At 39.7% G+C, this 16,264-nt stretch overlaps 28 non-coding genes and 7 pseudogenes across 28 annotated transcripts; all 35 read left to right on the top strand.

Annotated features, from left to right (window-relative positions):
* The first annotated feature begins 172 nt into the window (after positions 1-172).
* On the top strand, positions 173-291 carry LOC146016994 (5S ribosomal RNA). The gene has a single exon (XR_014449870.1). It is a non-coding gene; the product is annotated as a 5S ribosomal RNA (ribosomal RNA).
* A 344-nt stretch (positions 292-635) lies between these two features.
* Positions 636-754, top strand: LOC146016135 (5S ribosomal RNA). The gene has a single exon (XR_014449034.1). It is a non-coding gene; the product is annotated as a 5S ribosomal RNA (ribosomal RNA).
* Positions 755-1,099: 345 nt separating this feature from the next.
* Positions 1,100-1,218, top strand: LOC146017109 (5S ribosomal RNA). Its single transcript, XR_014449983.1, has one exon. It is a non-coding gene; the product is annotated as a 5S ribosomal RNA (ribosomal RNA).
* A 345-nt stretch (positions 1,219-1,563) lies between these two features.
* On the top strand, positions 1,564-1,682 carry LOC146015207 (5S ribosomal RNA). Its single transcript, XR_014448135.1, has one exon. It is a non-coding gene; the product is annotated as a 5S ribosomal RNA (ribosomal RNA).
* A 345-nt stretch (positions 1,683-2,027) lies between these two features.
* LOC146015861 (5S ribosomal RNA) lies at positions 2,028-2,146 on the top strand. Its single transcript, XR_014448769.1, has one exon. It is a non-coding gene; the product is annotated as a 5S ribosomal RNA (ribosomal RNA).
* Positions 2,147-2,490: 344 nt separating this feature from the next.
* On the top strand, positions 2,491-2,609 carry LOC146011997 (5S ribosomal RNA). Its single transcript, XR_014445174.1, has one exon. It is a non-coding gene; the product is annotated as a 5S ribosomal RNA (ribosomal RNA).
* A 345-nt stretch (positions 2,610-2,954) lies between these two features.
* Positions 2,955-3,073, top strand: LOC146015209 (5S ribosomal RNA). The gene has a single exon (XR_014448136.1). It is a non-coding gene; the product is annotated as a 5S ribosomal RNA (ribosomal RNA).
* Positions 3,074-3,418: 345 nt separating this feature from the next.
* LOC146015862 (5S ribosomal RNA) lies at positions 3,419-3,537 on the top strand. Its single transcript, XR_014448770.1, has one exon. It is a non-coding gene; the product is annotated as a 5S ribosomal RNA (ribosomal RNA).
* Positions 3,538-3,881: 344 nt separating this feature from the next.
* LOC146012009 (5S ribosomal RNA) lies at positions 3,882-4,000 on the top strand. The gene has a single exon (XR_014445185.1). It is a non-coding gene; the product is annotated as a 5S ribosomal RNA (ribosomal RNA).
* Positions 4,001-4,345: 345 nt separating this feature from the next.
* LOC146010505 (5S ribosomal RNA) lies at positions 4,346-4,464 on the top strand (annotated as a pseudogene).
* Positions 4,465-4,809: 345 nt separating this feature from the next.
* On the top strand, positions 4,810-4,928 carry LOC146017099 (5S ribosomal RNA). Its single transcript, XR_014449973.1, has one exon. It is a non-coding gene; the product is annotated as a 5S ribosomal RNA (ribosomal RNA).
* A 345-nt stretch (positions 4,929-5,273) lies between these two features.
* LOC146010506 (5S ribosomal RNA) lies at positions 5,274-5,392 on the top strand (annotated as a pseudogene).
* A 345-nt stretch (positions 5,393-5,737) lies between these two features.
* On the top strand, positions 5,738-5,856 carry LOC146017100 (5S ribosomal RNA). Its single transcript, XR_014449974.1, has one exon. It is a non-coding gene; the product is annotated as a 5S ribosomal RNA (ribosomal RNA).
* Positions 5,857-6,200: 344 nt separating this feature from the next.
* On the top strand, positions 6,201-6,319 carry LOC146011159 (5S ribosomal RNA; annotated as a pseudogene).
* A 345-nt stretch (positions 6,320-6,664) lies between these two features.
* LOC146015813 (5S ribosomal RNA) lies at positions 6,665-6,783 on the top strand. The gene has a single exon (XR_014448722.1). It is a non-coding gene; the product is annotated as a 5S ribosomal RNA (ribosomal RNA).
* A 345-nt stretch (positions 6,784-7,128) lies between these two features.
* On the top strand, positions 7,129-7,247 carry LOC146015097 (5S ribosomal RNA). The gene has a single exon (XR_014448028.1). It is a non-coding gene; the product is annotated as a 5S ribosomal RNA (ribosomal RNA).
* Positions 7,248-7,592: 345 nt separating this feature from the next.
* LOC146010635 (5S ribosomal RNA) lies at positions 7,593-7,711 on the top strand (annotated as a pseudogene).
* Positions 7,712-8,056: 345 nt separating this feature from the next.
* On the top strand, positions 8,057-8,175 carry LOC146015423 (5S ribosomal RNA). The gene has a single exon (XR_014448344.1). It is a non-coding gene; the product is annotated as a 5S ribosomal RNA (ribosomal RNA).
* Positions 8,176-8,520: 345 nt separating this feature from the next.
* Positions 8,521-8,639, top strand: LOC146012020 (5S ribosomal RNA). The gene has a single exon (XR_014445196.1). It is a non-coding gene; the product is annotated as a 5S ribosomal RNA (ribosomal RNA).
* Positions 8,640-8,984: 345 nt separating this feature from the next.
* On the top strand, positions 8,985-9,103 carry LOC146011160 (5S ribosomal RNA; annotated as a pseudogene).
* Positions 9,104-9,448: 345 nt separating this feature from the next.
* LOC146015814 (5S ribosomal RNA) lies at positions 9,449-9,567 on the top strand. The gene has a single exon (XR_014448723.1). It is a non-coding gene; the product is annotated as a 5S ribosomal RNA (ribosomal RNA).
* A 345-nt stretch (positions 9,568-9,912) lies between these two features.
* On the top strand, positions 9,913-10,031 carry LOC146015098 (5S ribosomal RNA). The gene has a single exon (XR_014448029.1). It is a non-coding gene; the product is annotated as a 5S ribosomal RNA (ribosomal RNA).
* A 345-nt stretch (positions 10,032-10,376) lies between these two features.
* LOC146010636 (5S ribosomal RNA) lies at positions 10,377-10,495 on the top strand (annotated as a pseudogene).
* Positions 10,496-10,840: 345 nt separating this feature from the next.
* On the top strand, positions 10,841-10,959 carry LOC146015424 (5S ribosomal RNA). Its single transcript, XR_014448345.1, has one exon. It is a non-coding gene; the product is annotated as a 5S ribosomal RNA (ribosomal RNA).
* A 346-nt stretch (positions 10,960-11,305) lies between these two features.
* Positions 11,306-11,424, top strand: LOC146015730 (5S ribosomal RNA). Its single transcript, XR_014448642.1, has one exon. It is a non-coding gene; the product is annotated as a 5S ribosomal RNA (ribosomal RNA).
* Positions 11,425-11,769: 345 nt separating this feature from the next.
* LOC146015425 (5S ribosomal RNA) lies at positions 11,770-11,888 on the top strand. Its single transcript, XR_014448346.1, has one exon. It is a non-coding gene; the product is annotated as a 5S ribosomal RNA (ribosomal RNA).
* Positions 11,889-12,233: 345 nt separating this feature from the next.
* LOC146012031 (5S ribosomal RNA) lies at positions 12,234-12,352 on the top strand. The gene has a single exon (XR_014445207.1). It is a non-coding gene; the product is annotated as a 5S ribosomal RNA (ribosomal RNA).
* A 345-nt stretch (positions 12,353-12,697) lies between these two features.
* Positions 12,698-12,816, top strand: LOC146015282 (5S ribosomal RNA). The gene has a single exon (XR_014448208.1). It is a non-coding gene; the product is annotated as a 5S ribosomal RNA (ribosomal RNA).
* Positions 12,817-13,161: 345 nt separating this feature from the next.
* Positions 13,162-13,280, top strand: LOC146015731 (5S ribosomal RNA). The gene has a single exon (XR_014448643.1). It is a non-coding gene; the product is annotated as a 5S ribosomal RNA (ribosomal RNA).
* A 346-nt stretch (positions 13,281-13,626) lies between these two features.
* LOC146012042 (5S ribosomal RNA) lies at positions 13,627-13,745 on the top strand. Its single transcript, XR_014445218.1, has one exon. It is a non-coding gene; the product is annotated as a 5S ribosomal RNA (ribosomal RNA).
* Positions 13,746-14,089: 344 nt separating this feature from the next.
* On the top strand, positions 14,090-14,208 carry LOC146012053 (5S ribosomal RNA). The gene has a single exon (XR_014445229.1). It is a non-coding gene; the product is annotated as a 5S ribosomal RNA (ribosomal RNA).
* A 345-nt stretch (positions 14,209-14,553) lies between these two features.
* Positions 14,554-14,672, top strand: LOC146012064 (5S ribosomal RNA). Its single transcript, XR_014445240.1, has one exon. It is a non-coding gene; the product is annotated as a 5S ribosomal RNA (ribosomal RNA).
* A 345-nt stretch (positions 14,673-15,017) lies between these two features.
* LOC146015099 (5S ribosomal RNA) lies at positions 15,018-15,136 on the top strand. Its single transcript, XR_014448030.1, has one exon. It is a non-coding gene; the product is annotated as a 5S ribosomal RNA (ribosomal RNA).
* Positions 15,137-15,481: 345 nt separating this feature from the next.
* LOC146010637 (5S ribosomal RNA) lies at positions 15,482-15,600 on the top strand (annotated as a pseudogene).
* Positions 15,601-15,945: 345 nt separating this feature from the next.
* On the top strand, positions 15,946-16,064 carry LOC146015426 (5S ribosomal RNA). The gene has a single exon (XR_014448347.1). It is a non-coding gene; the product is annotated as a 5S ribosomal RNA (ribosomal RNA).
* Positions 16,065-16,264: the final 200 nt, after the last annotated feature.

A 16,264-nucleotide genomic window follows, 5' to 3' on the forward strand; every position in this document is an offset into this window, starting at 1 on the left:
TTGAGCCTGTTTAGTAGTTTAATTTAAGACCCCCTGCTAATATCATGTCCTGTAGGTCTTTTTACATTACCAACACATGATTTTTTTTAAGTAAGCCAATACAGTTAGGAAACTTTTTTATTAGCTTACCTGGTGATAGAAGTAGAAGAGGGCAAAAAAGTGCCTGTATCTCACCTACAGCCATACCACATTGGATAGGCCCAATCTCGTCTGATCTTGGACGCTAAGCAGTGTTGGGCCTGGTTAGTACTTGGGTGGGAGACCACATGGGAACACCAGGTGCTGTAAGTTTTTTCACATTACAGGCAAATTGTTTTTATTCTCTAGCTATTTAAATTGGAAACTTTTTCTTTTTATTGCCAGTACAGACATTTGGAAGAGGTCAAACAGACACAATAGCCATCACCTAAAGACTTACCACACTGTTTAGGCCCAATTCCAACTGCTTTTGGCAGCTAAACAGAGTTGATCCTCTTTAGTAGTTTAATTTAAGACCCCCTGCTAATATCATGTCCTGTAGGTCTTTTTACATTACCAACACATGATTTTTTTCAGTAAGCCAATACAGTTAGGAAACTGTTTATTAGCTTACCTGGTGATAGAAGTAGAAGAGGGCAAAAAAGTGCCTGTATCTCACCTACAGCCATACCACATTGGATAGGCCCAATCTCGTCTGATCTTGGAAGCTAAGCAGTGTTGGGCCTGGTTAGTACTTGGGTGGGAGACCACATGGGAACACCAAGTGCTGTAGGTTTTTTCACATTACAGGCAAATTGTTTTTATTCTCTAGCTATTTAAATTGGAAACTTTTTCTTTTTATTGCCAGCACAGACATTTGGAAGAGGTCAAACAGACACAATAGCCATCACCTAAAGACTTACCACACTGTTTAGGCTCAATTCCAACTGCTTTTGGCAGCTAAACAGTGTTGAGCCTCTTTTGTAGTTTAATTTAAGACCCCCTGCTAATATCATGTCCTGTAGGTCTTTTTACATTACCAACACATGATTTTTTTCAGTAAGCCAATACAGTTAGGAAACTTTTTTATTAGCTTACCTGGTGATAGAAGTAGAAAAGGGCAAATAAGTGCCTGTATCTCACCTACAGCCATACCACATTGGATAGGCCCAATCTCATCTGAACTTATAAGCTAAGCAGTGTTGGGCCTGGTTAGTACTTGGGTGGGAGACCACATGGGAACACCAGGTGCTGTAGGTTTTTTCACATTACTGGCAAATTGTTTTTATTCTCTAGCTATTTATATTGGAAACTTTTTCATTTTATTGCCAGCACAGACATTTGGAAGAGGTCAAACAGACACAATAGCCATCACCTAAAGACTTACCACACTGTTTAGGCCCAATTCCAACTGCTTTTGGCAGCTAAACAGAGTTGATCCTCTTTAGTAGTTTAATTTAAGACCCCCTGCTAATATCATGTCCTGTAGGTCTTTTTACATTACCAACACATGATTTTTTTCAGTAAGCCAATACAGTTAGGAAACTTTTTTATTAGCTTACCTGGTGATAGAAGTAGAAGAGGGCAAAATAGTGCCTGTATCTCAACTACAGCCATACCACATTGGATAGGCCCAATCTCGTCTGATCTTGGAAGCTAAGCAGTGTTGGGCCTGGTTAGTACTTGGGTGGGAGACCACATGGGAACACCAGGTGCTGTAGGTTTTTTCACATTACAGGCAAATTGTTTTTATTCTCTAGCTATTTAAATTGGAAACTTTTTCTTTTTATTGCCAGTACAGACATGTGGAAGAGGTCAAACAGACACAATAGCCATCACCTAAAGACTTACCACACTGTTTAGGCCCAATTCCAACTGCTTTTGGCAGCTAAACAGTGTTGAGCCTCTTTAGTAGTTTAATTTAAGACCCCCTGCTAATATCATGTCCTGTAGGTCTTTTTACATTACCAACACATGATTTTTTTCATTAAGCCAATACAGTTAGGAAACTTTTTTATTAGCTTACCTGGTGATAGAAGTAGAAGAGTGCAAAAAAGTGCCTGTATCTCACCTACAGCCATACCACATTGGATAGGCCCAATCTTGTCTGATCTTGGAAGCTAAGCAGTGTTGGGCCTGGTTAGTACTTGGGTGGGAGACCACATGGGAACACCAGGTGCTGTAGGTTTTTTCACATTACAGGCAAATTGTTTTTATTCTCTAGCTATTTAAATTGGAAACTTTTTCTTTTTATTGCCAGTACAGACATTTGGAAGAGGTCAAACAGACACAATAGCCATCACCTAAAGACTTACCACACTGTTTAGGCCCAATTCCAACTGCTTTTGGCAGCTAAACAGTGTTGAGCCTCTTTAGTAGTTTAATTTAAGACCCCTGCTAATATCATGTCCTGTAGGTCTTTTTACATTACCAACACATGATTTTTTTCAGTAAGCCAATACAGTTAGGAAACTTTTTTATTAGCTTACCTGGTGATAGAAGTAGAAGAGGGCAAAAAAGTCCCTGTATCTCACCTACAGCCATACCACATTGGATAGGCCCAATCTCGTCTGATCTTGGAAGCTAAGCAGTGTTGGGCCTGGTTAGTACTTGGGTGGGAGACCACATGGGAACACCAGGTGCTGTAGGTTTTTTCACATTACAGGCAAATTGTTTTTATTCTCTAGCTATTTAAATTGGAAACTTTTTCATTTTATTGCCAGCACAGACATTTGGAAGAGGTCAAACAGACACAATAGCCATCACCTAAAGACTTACCACACTGTTTAGGCCCAATTCCAACTGCTTTTGGCAGCTAAACAGAGTTGATCCTCTTTAGTAGTTTAATTTAAGACCCCCTGCTAATATCATGTCCTGTAGGTCTTTTTACATTACCAACACATGATTTTTTTCAGTAAGCCAATACAGTTAGGAAACTTTTTTATTAGCTTACCTGGTGATAGAAGTAGAAGAGGGCAAAAAAGTGCCTGTATCTCAACTACAGCCATACCACATTGGATAGGCCCAATCTCGTCTGATCTTGGAAGCTAAGCAGTGTTGGGCCTGGTTAGTACTTGGGTGGGAGACCACATGGGAACACCAGGTGCTGTAGGTTTTTTCACATTACAGGCAAATTGTTTTTATTCTCTAGCTATTTAAATTGGAAACTTTTTCTTTTTATTGCCAGTACAGACATGTGGAAGAGGTCAAACAGACACAATAGCCATCACCTAAAGACTTACCACACTGTTTAGGCCCAATTCCAACTGCTTTTGGCAGCTAAACAGTGTTGAGCCTCTTTAGTAGTTTAATTTAAGACCCCCTGCTAATATCATGTCCTGTAGGTCTTTTTACATTACCAACACATGATTTTTTTCATTAAGCCAATACAGTTAGGAAACTTTTTTATTAGCTTACCTGGTGATAGAAGTAGAAGAGTGCAAAAAAGTGCCTGTATCTCACCTACAGCCATACCACATTGGATAGGCCCAATCTTGTCTGATCTTGGAAGCTAAGCAGTGTTGGGCCTGGTTAGTACTTGGGTGGGAGACCACATGGGAACACCAGGTGCTGTAGGTTTTTTCACATTACAGGCAAATTGTTTTTATTCTCTAGCTATTTAAATTGGAAACTTTTTCTTTTTATTGCCAGTACAGACATTTGGAAGAGGTCAAACAGACACAATAGCCATCACCTAAAGACTTACCACACTGTTTAGGCCCAATTCCAACTGCTTTTGGCAGCTAAACAGTGTTGAGCCTCTTTAGTAGTTTAATTTAAGACCCCTGCTAATATCATGTCCTGTAGGTCTTTTTACATTACCAACACATGATTTTTTTCAGTAAGCCAATACAGTTAGGAAACTTTTTTATTAGCTTACCTGGTGATAGAAGTAGAAGAGGGCAAAAAAGTCCCTGTATCTCACCTACAGCCATACCACATTGGATAGGCCCAATCTCGTCTGATCTTGGAAGCTAAGCAGTGTTGGGCCTGGTTAGTACTTGGGTGGGAGACCACATGGGAACACCAGGTGCTGTAGGTTTTTTCACATTACAGGCAAATTGTTTTTATTCTCTAGCTATTTAAATTGGAAACTTTTTCTTTTTATTGCCAGCACAGACATTTGGAAGAGGTCAAACAGACACAATAGCCATCACCTAAAGACTTACCACACTGTTTAGGCTCAATTCCAACTGCTTTTGGCAGCTAAACAGTGTTGAGCCTCTTTTGTAGTTTAATTTAAGACCCCCTGCTAATATCATGTCCTGTAGGTCTTTTTACATTACCAACACATGATTTTTTTCAGTAAGCCAATACAGTTAGGAAACTTTTTTATTAGCTTACCTGGTGATAGAAGTAGAAAAGGGCAAATAAGTGCCTGTATCTCACCTACAGCCATACCACATTGGATAGGCCCAATCTCATCTGAACTTATAAGCGAAGCAGTGTTGGGCCTGGTTAGTACTTGGGTGGGAGACCACATGGGAACACCAGGTGCTGTAGGTTTTTTCACATTACTGGCAAATTGTTTTTATTCTCTAGCTATTTATATTGGAAACTTTTTCATTTTATTGCCAGCACAGACATTTGGAAGAGGTCAAACAGACACAATAGCCATCACCTAAAGACTTACCACAATGTTTAGGCTCAATTCCAACTGCTTTTGGCAGCTAAATAGTGTTGAGCCTCTTTTGTAGTTTAATTTAAGACCCCCTGCTAATATCATGTCCTGTAGGTCTTTTTACATTACCAACACATGATTTTTTTCAGTAAGCCAATACAGTTAGGAAACTTTTGTATTAGCTTACCTGGTAATAGAAGTAGAAGAGGGCAAAAAAGTGGCTTTAACTCACCTACAGCCATACCACATTGGATAGGCCCAATCTCGTCTGATCTTGGAAGCTAAGCGGTGTTGGCCCTGGTTAGTACTTTGGTGGGAGACCACATGGGAACACCAGGTGCTGTAGGTTTTTTCACATTACAGGCAAATTGTTTTTATTCTCTAGCTATTTAAATTGGAAACTTTTTCTTTTTATTGCCAGCACAGACATTTGGAAGAGGTCAAACAGACACAATAGCCATCACCTAAAGACTTACCACACTGTTTAGGCTCAATTCCAACTGCTTTTGGCAGCTAAACAGTGTTGAGCCTCTTTTGTAGTTTAATTTAAGACCCCCTGCTAATATCATGTCCTGTAGGTCTTTTTACATTACCAACACATGATTTTTTTCAGTAAGCCAATACAGTTAGGAAACTTTTTTATTAGCTTACCTGGTGATAGAAGTAGAAAAGGGCAAATAAGTGCCTGTATCTCACCTACAGCCATACCACATTGGATAGGCCCAATCTCATCTGAACTTATAAGCGAAGCAGTGTTGGGCCTGGTTAGTACTTGGGTGGGAGACCACATGGGAACACCAGGTGCTGTAGGTTTTTTCACATTACTGGCAAATTGTTTTTATTCTCTAGCTATTTATATTGGAAACTTTTTCATTTTATTGCCAGCACAGACATTTGGAAGAGGTCAAACAGACACAATAGCCATCACCTAAAGACTTACCACAATGTTTAGGCTCAATTCCAACTGCTTTTGGCAGCTAATAAGTGTTGAGCCTCTTTTGTAGTTTAATTTAAGACCCCCTGCTAATATCATGTCCTGTAGGTCTTTTTACATTACCAACACATGATTTTTTTCAGTAAGCCAATACAGTTAGGAAACTTTTGTATTAGCTTACCTGGTAATAGAAGTAGAAGAGGGCAAAAAAGTGGCTTTAACTCACCTACAGCCATACCACATTGGATAGGCCCAATCTCGTCTGATCTTGGAAGCTAAGCGGTGTTGGCCCTGGTTAGTACTTTGGTGGGAGACCACATGGGAACACCAGGTGCTGTAGGTTTTTTCACATTACAGGCAAATTGTTTTTATTCTCTAGCTATTTAAATTGGAAACTTTTTCTTTTTATTGCCAGTACAGACATTTGGAAGAGGTCAAACAGACACAATAGCCATCACCTAAAGACTTACCACAATGTTTAGGCTCAATTCCAACTGCTTTTGGCAGCTAATAAGTGTTGAGCCTCTTTAGTAGTTTAATTTAAGACCCCTGCTAATATCATGTCCTGTAGGTCTTTTTACATTACCAACACATGATTTTTTTCAGTAAGCCAATACAGTTAGGAAACTTTTTTATTAGCTTACCTGGTGATAGAAGTAGAAGAGGGCAAAAAAGTGCCCATATTTCACCTACAGCCATACCACATTGGATAGGCCCAATCTCGTCTCTTCTTGGAAGCTAAGCAGTGTTGGGCCTGGTTAGTACTTAGGTGGGAGACCACATGGGAAAACCAGGTGCTGTAGGTTTTTTCACATTACAAGCAAATTGTTTTTATTCTCTAGCTATTTAAGTAGGAAACTTTTTCTTTTTATTGCCAGCACAGACATTTGGAAGAGGTCAAACAGACACAATAGCCATCACCTGAAGACTTACCACACTGTTTAGGCCCAATTCTAACTGCTTTTGGCAGCTAAAAAGTGTTGAGCCTATTTAGTAGTTTAATTTAAGACCCCCTACTAATATCATGTCCTGTAGGTCTTTTTACATTACCAACACATGATTTTTTTCAGTAAGCCAATACAGTTAGGAAACTTTTGTATTAGCTTACCTGGTGATAGAAGTAGAAGAGGGCAAAAAAGTGCAGTTAACTCACCTACAGCCATACCACATTGGATAGGCCCAATCTCGTCTGATCTTGGAAGCTAAGCAGTGTTGGGCCTGGTTAGTACTTGGGTGGGAGACCACATGGAAACACCAGGTGCTGTAGGTTTTTTCACATTACTGGCAAATTATTTTTATTCTCTAGCTATTTAAATAGGAAACTTTATCTTTTTATTGCCAGCACAGACATTTGGAAGAGGTCAAACAGACACAATAGCCATCACCTAAAGACTTACCAAACTGTTTAGGCCCAATTCCAACTGCTTTTGGCAGCTAAACAGTGTTGAGCCTCTTTAGTAGTTTAATTTAAGACCCTCTGCTAATATCATGTCCTGTAGGTCTTTTTACATTACCAACACATGATTTTTTTCAGTAAGCCAATACAGTTAGGAAACTTTTTTATTAGCTTACCTGGTGATAGAAGTAGAAGAGGGCAAAAAAGTGCCTATATCTCACCTACAGCCATACCACATTGGATAGGCCCAATCTCGTCTGATCTTGGAAGCTAAGCAGTGTTGGGCCTGGTTAGTACTTGGGTGGGAGACCACCTGGGAACACCAGGTGCTGTAAGTTTTTTCACATTACTGGCAAATTGTTTTTATTCTCTAGCTATTTATATTGGAAACTTTTTCTTTTTATTGCCAGCACAGACATTTGGAAGAGGTCAAACAGACACACTAGCCATCACCTAAAGACTTACCACACTGTTTCGGCTCAATTCCAACTGCTTTTGGCAGCTAAACAGTGTTGAGCCTCTTCTGTAGTTTAATTTAAGACCCCCTGCTAATATCATGTCCTGTAGGTCTTTTTACATTACCAACACATGATTTTTTTCAGTAAGCCAATACAGTTAGGAAACTTTTGTATTAGCTTACCTGGTGATAGAAGTAGAAGAGGGCAAAAAAGTGCCTGTATCTCACCTACAGGCATACGACATTGGATAGGCCCAATCTCGTCTGATCTTGGAAGCTAAGCAGTGTTGGGCCTGGTTAGTACTTGGGTGGGAGACCACATGGGAACACCAGGTGCTGTAGGTTTTTTCACATTACTGGCAAATTGTTTTTATTCTCTAGCTATTTAAATTGGAAACTTTTTCTTTTTATTGCCAGTACAGACATTTGGAAGAGGTCAAACAGACATAATAGCCATCACCTAAAGACTTACCACACTGCTTAGGCCCAATTCCAACTGCTTTTGGCAGCTAAACAGTGTTGAGCCTCTTTTGTAGTTTAATTTAAAACCCCCTGCTAATATCATGTCCTGTAGGTCTTTTTACATTACCAACACATGATTTTTTTCAGTAAGCCAATACAGTTAGGAAACTTTTTTATTAGCTTACCTGGTGATAGAAGTAGAAGTGGGCAAAAAAGTGCCTGTATTTCACCTACAGCCATACCACATTGGATAGGCCCAATCTTGTCTGATCTTGGAAACTAAGCAGTGTTGGGCCTGGTTAGTACTTGGGTGGGAGACCACCTGGGAACACCAGGTGCTGTAGGTTTTTTCACATTACTGGCAAATTGTTTTTATTCTCTAGCTATTTAAATTGGAAACTTTTTCTTTTTCTTGCCAGCACAGACATTTGGAAGAGGTCAAACAGACACAATAGCCATCACCTAAAGACTTACCACACTGTTTAGGCTCAATTCCAACTGCTTTTTGCAGCTAAACAGTGTTGAGCCTCTTTTGTAGTTTAATTTAAGACCCCCTGCTAATATCATGTCCTGTAGGTCTTTTTACATTACCAACACATGATTTTTTTCAGTAAGCCAATACAGTTAGGAAACTTTTGTATTAGCTTACCTGGTAATAGAAGTAGAAGAGGGCAAAAAAGTGGCTTTAACTCACCTACAGCCATACCACATTGGATAGGCCCAATCTCGTCTGATCTTGGAAGCTAAGCAGTGTTGGGCCTGGTTAGTACTTGGGTGGGAGACCACATGGGAACACCAGGTGCTGTAGGTTTTTTCACATTACTGGCAAATTGTTTTTATTCTCTAGCTATTTAAATTGGAAACTTTTTCTTTTTATTGCCAGCACAGACATTTGGAAGAGGTCAAACAGACACAATAGCCATCACCTAAAGACTTACCACACTGTTTAGGCCCAATTCCAACTGCTTTTGGCAGCTAAACAGTGTTGAGCCTCTTTAGTAGTTTAATTTAAGACCCCCTGCTAATATCATGTCCTGTAGGTCTTTTTACATTACCAACACATGATTTTTTTCAGTAAGCCAATACAGTTAGGAAACTTTTTTATTAGCTTACCTGGTGATAGAAGTAGAAGAGGGCAAAAAAGTGCCCATATTTCACCTACAGCCATACCACATTGGATAGGCCCAATCTCGTCTCTTCTTGGAAGCTAAGCAGTGTTGGGCCTGGTTAGTACTTAGGTGGGAGACCACATGGGAAAACCAGGTGCTGTAGGTTTTTTCACATTACAAGCAAATTGTTTTTATTCTCTAGCTATTTAAGTAGGAAACTTTTTCTTTTTATTGCCAGCACAGACATTTGGAAGAGGTCAAACAGACACAATAGCCATCACCTAAAGACTTACCACACTGTTTAGGCCCAATTCTAACTGCTTTTGGCAGCTAAAAAGTGTTGAGCCTATTTAGTAGCTTAATTTAAGACCCCCTACTAATATCATGTCCTGTAGGTCTTTTTACATTACCAACACATGATTTTTTTCAGTAAGCCAATACAGTTAGGAAACTTTTGTATTAGCTTACCTGGTGATAGAAGTAGAAGAGGGCAAAAAAGTGCAGTTAACTCACCTACAGCCATACCACATTGGATAGGCCCAATCTCGTCTGATCTTGGAAGCTAAGCAGTGTTGGGCCTGGTTAGTACTTGGGTGGGAGACCACATGGAAACACCAGGTGCTGTAGGTTTTTTCACATTACTGGCAAATTATTTTTATTCTCTAGCTATTTAAATAGGAAACTTTATCTTTTTATTGCCAGCACAGACATTTGGAAGAGGTCAAACAGACACAATAGCCATCACCTAAAGACTTACCAAACTGTTTAGGCCCAATTCCAACTGCTTTTGGCAGCTAAACAGTGTTGAGCCTCTTTAGTAGTTTAATTTAAGACCCTCTGCTAATATCATGTCCTGTAGGTCTTTTTACATTACCAACACATGATTTTTTTCAGTAAGCCAATACAGTTAGGAAACTTTTTTATTAGCTTACCTGGTGATAGAAGTAGAAGAGGGCAAAAAAGTGCCTATATCTCACCTACAGCCATACCACATTGGATAGGCCCAATCTCGTCTGATCTTGGAAGCTAAGCAGTGTTGGGCCTGGTTAGTACTTGGGTGGGAGACCACCTGGGAACACCAGGTGCTGTAAGTTTTTTCACATTACTGGCAAATTGTTTTTATTCTCTAGCTATTTATATTGGAAACTTTTTCTTTTTATTGCCAGCACAGACATTTGGAAGAGGTCAAACAGACACACTAGCCATCACCTAAAGACTTACCACACTGTTTCGGCTCAATTCCAACTGCTTTTGGCAGCTAAACAGTGTTGAGCCTCTTCTGTAGTTTAATTTAAGACCCCCTGCTAATATCATGTCCTGTAGGTCTTTTTACATTACCAACACATGATTTTTTTCAGTAAGCCAATACAGTTAGGAAACTTTTGTATTAGCTTACCTGGTGATAGAAGTAGAAGAGGGCAAAAAAGTGCCTGTATCTCACCTACAGGCATACGACATTGGATAGGCCCAATCTCGTCTGATCTTGGAAGCTAAGCAGTGTTGGGCCTGGTTAGTACTTGGGTGGGAGACCACATGGGAACACCAGGTGCTGTAGGTTTTTTCACATTACTGGCAAATTGTTTTTATTCTCTAGCTATTTAAATTGGAAACTTTTTCTTTTTATTGCCAGTACAGACATTTGGAAGAGGTCAAACAGACATAATAGCCATCACCTAAAGACTTACCACACTGCTTAGGCCCAATTCCAACTGCTTTTGGCAGCTAAACAGTGTTGAGCCTCTTTTGTAGTTTAATTTAAAACCCCCTGCTAATATCATGTCCTGTAGGTCTTTTTACATTACCAACACATGATTTTTTTCAGTAAGCCAATACAGTTAGGAAACTTTTTTATTAGCTTACCTGGTGATAGAAGTAGAAGTGGGCAAAAAAGTGCCTGTATTTCACCTACAGCCATACCACATTGGATAGGCCCAATCTTGTCTGATCTTGGAAACTAAGCAGTGTTGGGCCTGGTTAGTACTTGGGTGGGAGACCACCTGGGAACACCAGGTGCTGTAGGTTTTTTCACATTACTGGCAAATTGTTTTTATTCTCTAGCTATTTAAATTGGAAACTTTTTCTTTTTCTTGCCAGCACAGACATTTGGAAGAGGTCAAACAGACACACTAGCCATCACCTAAAGACTTACCACACTGTTTAGGCCCAATTCTAACTGCTTTTGGCAGCTAAACAGTGTTGAGCCTCTTTAGTAGTTTAATTTAAGACCCCCTGCTAATATCATGTCCTGTAGGTCTTTTTACATTACCAACACATGATTTTTTTTAAGTAAGCCAATACAGTTAGGAAACTTTTGTATTAGCTTACCTGGTAATAGAAGTAGAAGAGGGCAAAAAAGTGGCTTTAACTCACCTACAGCCATTCCACATTGGATAGGCCCAATCTCGTCTGATCTTGGAAGCTAAGCAGTGTTGGGCCTGGTTAGTACTTGGCTGGGAGACCACATGGGAACACCAGGTGCTGTAGGTTTTTTCACATTACAGGCAAATTGTTTTTATTCTCTAGCTATTTAAATTGGAAACTTTTTCTTTTTATTGCCAGTACAGACATTTGGAAGAGGTCAAACAGACACAATAGCCATCACATAAAGACTTACCACACTGCTTAGGCCCAATTCCAACTGCTTTTGGCAGCTAAACAGTGTTGAGCCTCTTTTGTAGTTTAATTTAAAACCCCCTGCTAATATCATGTCCTGTAGGTCTTTTTACATTACCAACACATGATTTTTTTCAGTAAGCCAATACAGTTAGGAAACTTTTTTATTAGCTTACCTGGTGATAGAAGTAGAAGTGGGCAAAAAAGTGCCTGTATTTCACCTACAGCCATACCACATTGGATAGGCCCAATCTTGTCTGATCTTGGAAACTAAGCAGTGTTGGGCCTGGTTAGTACTTGGGTGGGAGACCACCTGGGAACACCAGGTGCTGTAGGTTTTTTCACATTACTGGCAAATTGTTTTTATTCTCTAGCTATTTAAATTGGAAACTTTTTCTTTTTCTTGCCAGCACAGACATTTGGAAGAGGTCAAACAGACACAATAGCCATCACCTAAAGACTTACCACACTGTTTAGGCTCAATTCCAACTGCTTTTTGCAGCTAAACAGTGTTGAGCCTCTTTTGTAGTTTAATTTAAGACCCCCTGCTAATATCATGTCCTGTAGGTCTTTTTACATTACCAACACATGATTTTTTTCAGTAAGCCAATACAGTTAGGAAACTTTTGTATTAGCTTACCTGGTAATAGAAGTAGAAGAGGGCAAAAAAGTGGCTTTAACTCACCTACAGCCATACCACATTGGATAGGCCCAATCTCGTCTGATCTTGGAAGCTAAGCAGTGTTGGGCCTGGTTAGTACTTGGGTGGGAGACCACATGGGAACACCAGGTGCTGTAGGTTTTTTCACATTACTGGCAAATTGTTTTTATTCTCTAGCTATTTAAATTGGAAACTTTTTCTTTTTATTGCCAGCACAGACATTTGGAAGAGGTCAAACAGACACAATAGCCATCACCTAAAGACTTACCACACTGTTTAGGCCCAATTCCAACTGCTTTTGGCAGCTAAACAGTGTTGAGCCTCTTTAGTAGTTTAATTTAAGACCCCCTGCTAATATCATGTCCTGTAGGTCTTTTTACATTACCAACACATGATTTTTTTCAGTAAGCCAATACAGTTAGGAAACTTTTTTATTAGCTTACCTGGTGATAGAAGTAGAAGAGGGCAAAAAAGTGCCTGTATCTCACCTACAGCCATACCACATTGGATAGGCCCAATCTCGTCTGATCTTGGAATCTAAGCAGTGTTGGGCCTGGTTAGTACTTGGGTGGGAGACCACATGGGAACACCAGGTGCTGTAGGTTTTTTCACATTACAGGCAAATTGTTTTTATTCTCTAGCTATTTAAATTGGAAACTTTTTCTTTTTATTGCCAGTACAGACATTTGGAAGAGGTCAAACAGACACAATAGCCATCACCTAAAGACTTACCACACTGTTTAGGCCCAATTCTAACTGCTTTTGGCAGCTAAACAGTGTTGAGCCTGTTTAGTAGTTTTATTTAAGACCCCCTGCTAATATCATGTCCTGTAGGTCTTTTTACATTACCAACACATGATTTTTTTCAGTAAGCCAATACAGTTAGGAAACTTTTGTATTAGCTTACCTGGTAATAGAAGTAGAAGAGGGCAAAAAAGTGGCTTTAACTCACCTACAGCCATTCCACATTGGATAGGCCCAATCTCGTCTGATCTTGGAAGCTAAGCAGTGTTGGGCCTGGTTAGTACTTGGCTGGGAGACCACATGGGAACACCAGGTGCTGTAGGTTTTTTCACATTACAGGCAAATTGTTTTTATTCTCTAGCTATTTAAATTGGAAACTTTTTCTTTTTATTGCCAGTACAGACATTTGGAAGAGGTCAAACAGACACAATAGCCATCACATAAAGACTTACCACACTGTTTAGGCCCAATTCCAACTGCTTTTGGCAGCTAAACAGTGTTGAGCCTGTTTAGTAGTTTAATTTAAGACCCCCTTCTAATATCATGTCCTGTAGGTCTTTTTACATTACCAACACATGATTTTTTTTAAGTAAGCCAATACAGTTAGGAAACTTTTTTATTAGCTTACCTGGTGATAGAAGTAGAAGAGGGCAAAAAAGTGCCTGTATCTCACCTACAGCCATACCACATTGGATAGGCCCAATCTCGTCTGATCTTGGAAGCTAAGCAGTGTTGGGCCTGGTTAGTACTTGGGTGGGAGACCACATGGGAACACCAGGTGCTGTAGGTTTTTTCACATTACAGGCAAATTGTTTTTATTCTCTAGCTATTTAAATTGGAAACTTTTTCTTTTTATTGCCAGTACAGACATTTGGAAGAGGTCAAACAGACACAATAGCCATCACCTAAAGACTTACCACACTGTTTAGGCCCAATTCCAACTGCTTTTGGCAGCTAAACAGTGTTGATCCTCTTTAGTAGTTTAATTTAAGACCCCCTGCTAATATCATGTCCTGTAGGTCTTTTTACATTACCAACACATGATTTTTTTCAGTAAGCCAATACAGTTAGGAAACTGTTTATTAGCTTACCTGGTGATAGAAGTAGAAGAGGGCAAAAAAGTGCCTGTATCTCACCTACAGCCATACCACATTGGATAGGCCCAATCTCGTCTGATCTTGGAAGCTAAGCAGTGTTGGGCCTGGTTAGTACTTGGGTGGGAGACCACATGGGAACACCAGGTGCTGTAGGTTTTTTCACATTACAGGCAAATTGTTTTTATTCTCTAGCTATTTAAATTGGAAACTTTTTCTTTTTATTGCCAGCACAGACATTTGGAAGAGGTCAAACAGACACAATAGCCATCACCTAAAGACTTACCACACTGTTTAGGCTCAATTCCAACTGCTTTTGGCAGCTAAACAGTGTTGAGCCTCTTTTGTAGTTTAATTTAAGACCCCCTGCTACTATCATGTCCTGTAGGTCTTTTTACATTACCAACACATGATTTTTTTCAGTAAGCCAATACAGTTAGGAAACTTTTGTATTAGCTTACCTGGTGATAGAAGTAGAAGAGGGCAAAAAAGTGCAGTTAACTCACCTACAGCCATACCACATTGGATAGGCCCAATCTCGTCTGATCTTGGAAGCTAAGCAGTGTTGGGCCTGGTTAGTACTTGGGTGGGAGACCACATGGGAACACCAGGTGCTGTAGGTTTTTTCACATTACTGGCAAATTATTTTTATTCTCTAGCTATTTAAATAGGAAACTTTATCTTTTTATTGCCAGCACAGACATTTGGAAGAGGTCAAACAGACACAATAGCCATCACCTAAAGACTTACCAAACTGTTTAGGCCCAATTCCAACTGCTTTTGGCAGCTAAACAGTGTTGAGCCTCTTTAGTAGTTTAATTTAAGACCCTCTGCTAATATCATGTCCTGTAGGTCTTTTTACATTACCAACACATGATTTTTTTCAGTAAGCCAATACAGTTAGGAAACTTTTTTATTAGCTTACCTGGTGATAGAAGTAGAAGAGGGCAAAAAAGTGCCTGTATCTCACCTACAGCCATACCACATTGGATAGGCCCAATCTCGTCTGATCTTGGAAGCTAAGCAGTGTTGGGCCTGGTTAGTACTTGGGTGGGAGACCACCTGGGAACACCAGGTGCTGTAAGTTTTTTCACATTACTGGCAAATTGTTTTTATTCTCTAGCTATTTATATTGGAAACTTTTTCTTTTTATTGCCAGCACAGACATTTGGAAGAGGTCAAACAGACACACTAGCCATCACCTAAAGACTTACCACACTGTTTCGGCTCAATTCCAACTGCTTTAGGCAGCTAAACAGTGTTGAGCCTCTTTTGTAGTTTAATTTAAGACCCCCTGCTAATATCATGTCCTGTAGGTCTTTTTACATTACCAACACATGATTTTTTTCAGTAAGCCAATACAGTTAGGACACTTTTGTATTAGCTTACCTGGTGATAGAAGTAGAAGAGGGCAAAAAAGTGCCTGTATCTCACCTACAGGCATACGACATTGGATAGGCCCAATCTCGTCTGATCTTGGAAGCTAAGCAGTGTTGGGCCTGGTTAGTACTTGGGTGGGAGACCACATGGGAACACCAGGTGCTGTAGGTTTTTTCACATTACTGGCAAATTGTTTTTATTCTCTAGCTATTTAAATTGGAAACTTTTTCTTTTTATTGCCAGTACAGACATTTGGAAGAGGTCAAACAGACATAATAGCCATCACCTAAAGACTTACCACACTGTTTAGGCCCAATTCCAACTGCTTTTGGCAGCTAAACAGTGTTGAGCCTCTTTTGTAGTTTAATTTAAAACCCCCTGCTAATATCATGTCCTGTAGGTCTTTTTACATTACCAACACATGATTTTTTTCAGTAAGCCAATACAGTTAGGAAACTTTTTTATTAGCTTACCTGGTGATAGAAGTAGAAGTGGGCAAAAAAGTGCCTGTATTTCACCTACAGCCATACCACATTGGATAGGCCCAATCTTGTCTGATCTTGGAAACTAAGCAGTGTTGGGCCTGGTTAGTACTTGGGTGGGAGACCACCTGGGAACACCAGGTGCTGTAGGTTTTTTCACATTACTGGCAAATTGTTTTTATTCTCTAGCTATTTAAATTGGAAACTTTTTCTTTTTCTTGCCAGCACAGACATTTGGAAGAGGTCAAACAGACACAATAGCCATCACCTAAAGACTTACCACACTGTTTAGGCTCAATTCCAACTGCTTTTTGCAGCTAAACAGTGTTGAGCCTCTTTTGTAGTTTAATTTA

Source organism: Crinia signifera, chromosome 6 (assembly GCF_055691185.1).
Source record: "Crinia signifera chromosome 6, ASM5569118v1, whole genome shotgun sequence".
Classification (NCBI taxonomy): Eukaryota; Metazoa; Chordata; class Amphibia; order Anura; family Myobatrachidae; genus Crinia; species Crinia signifera.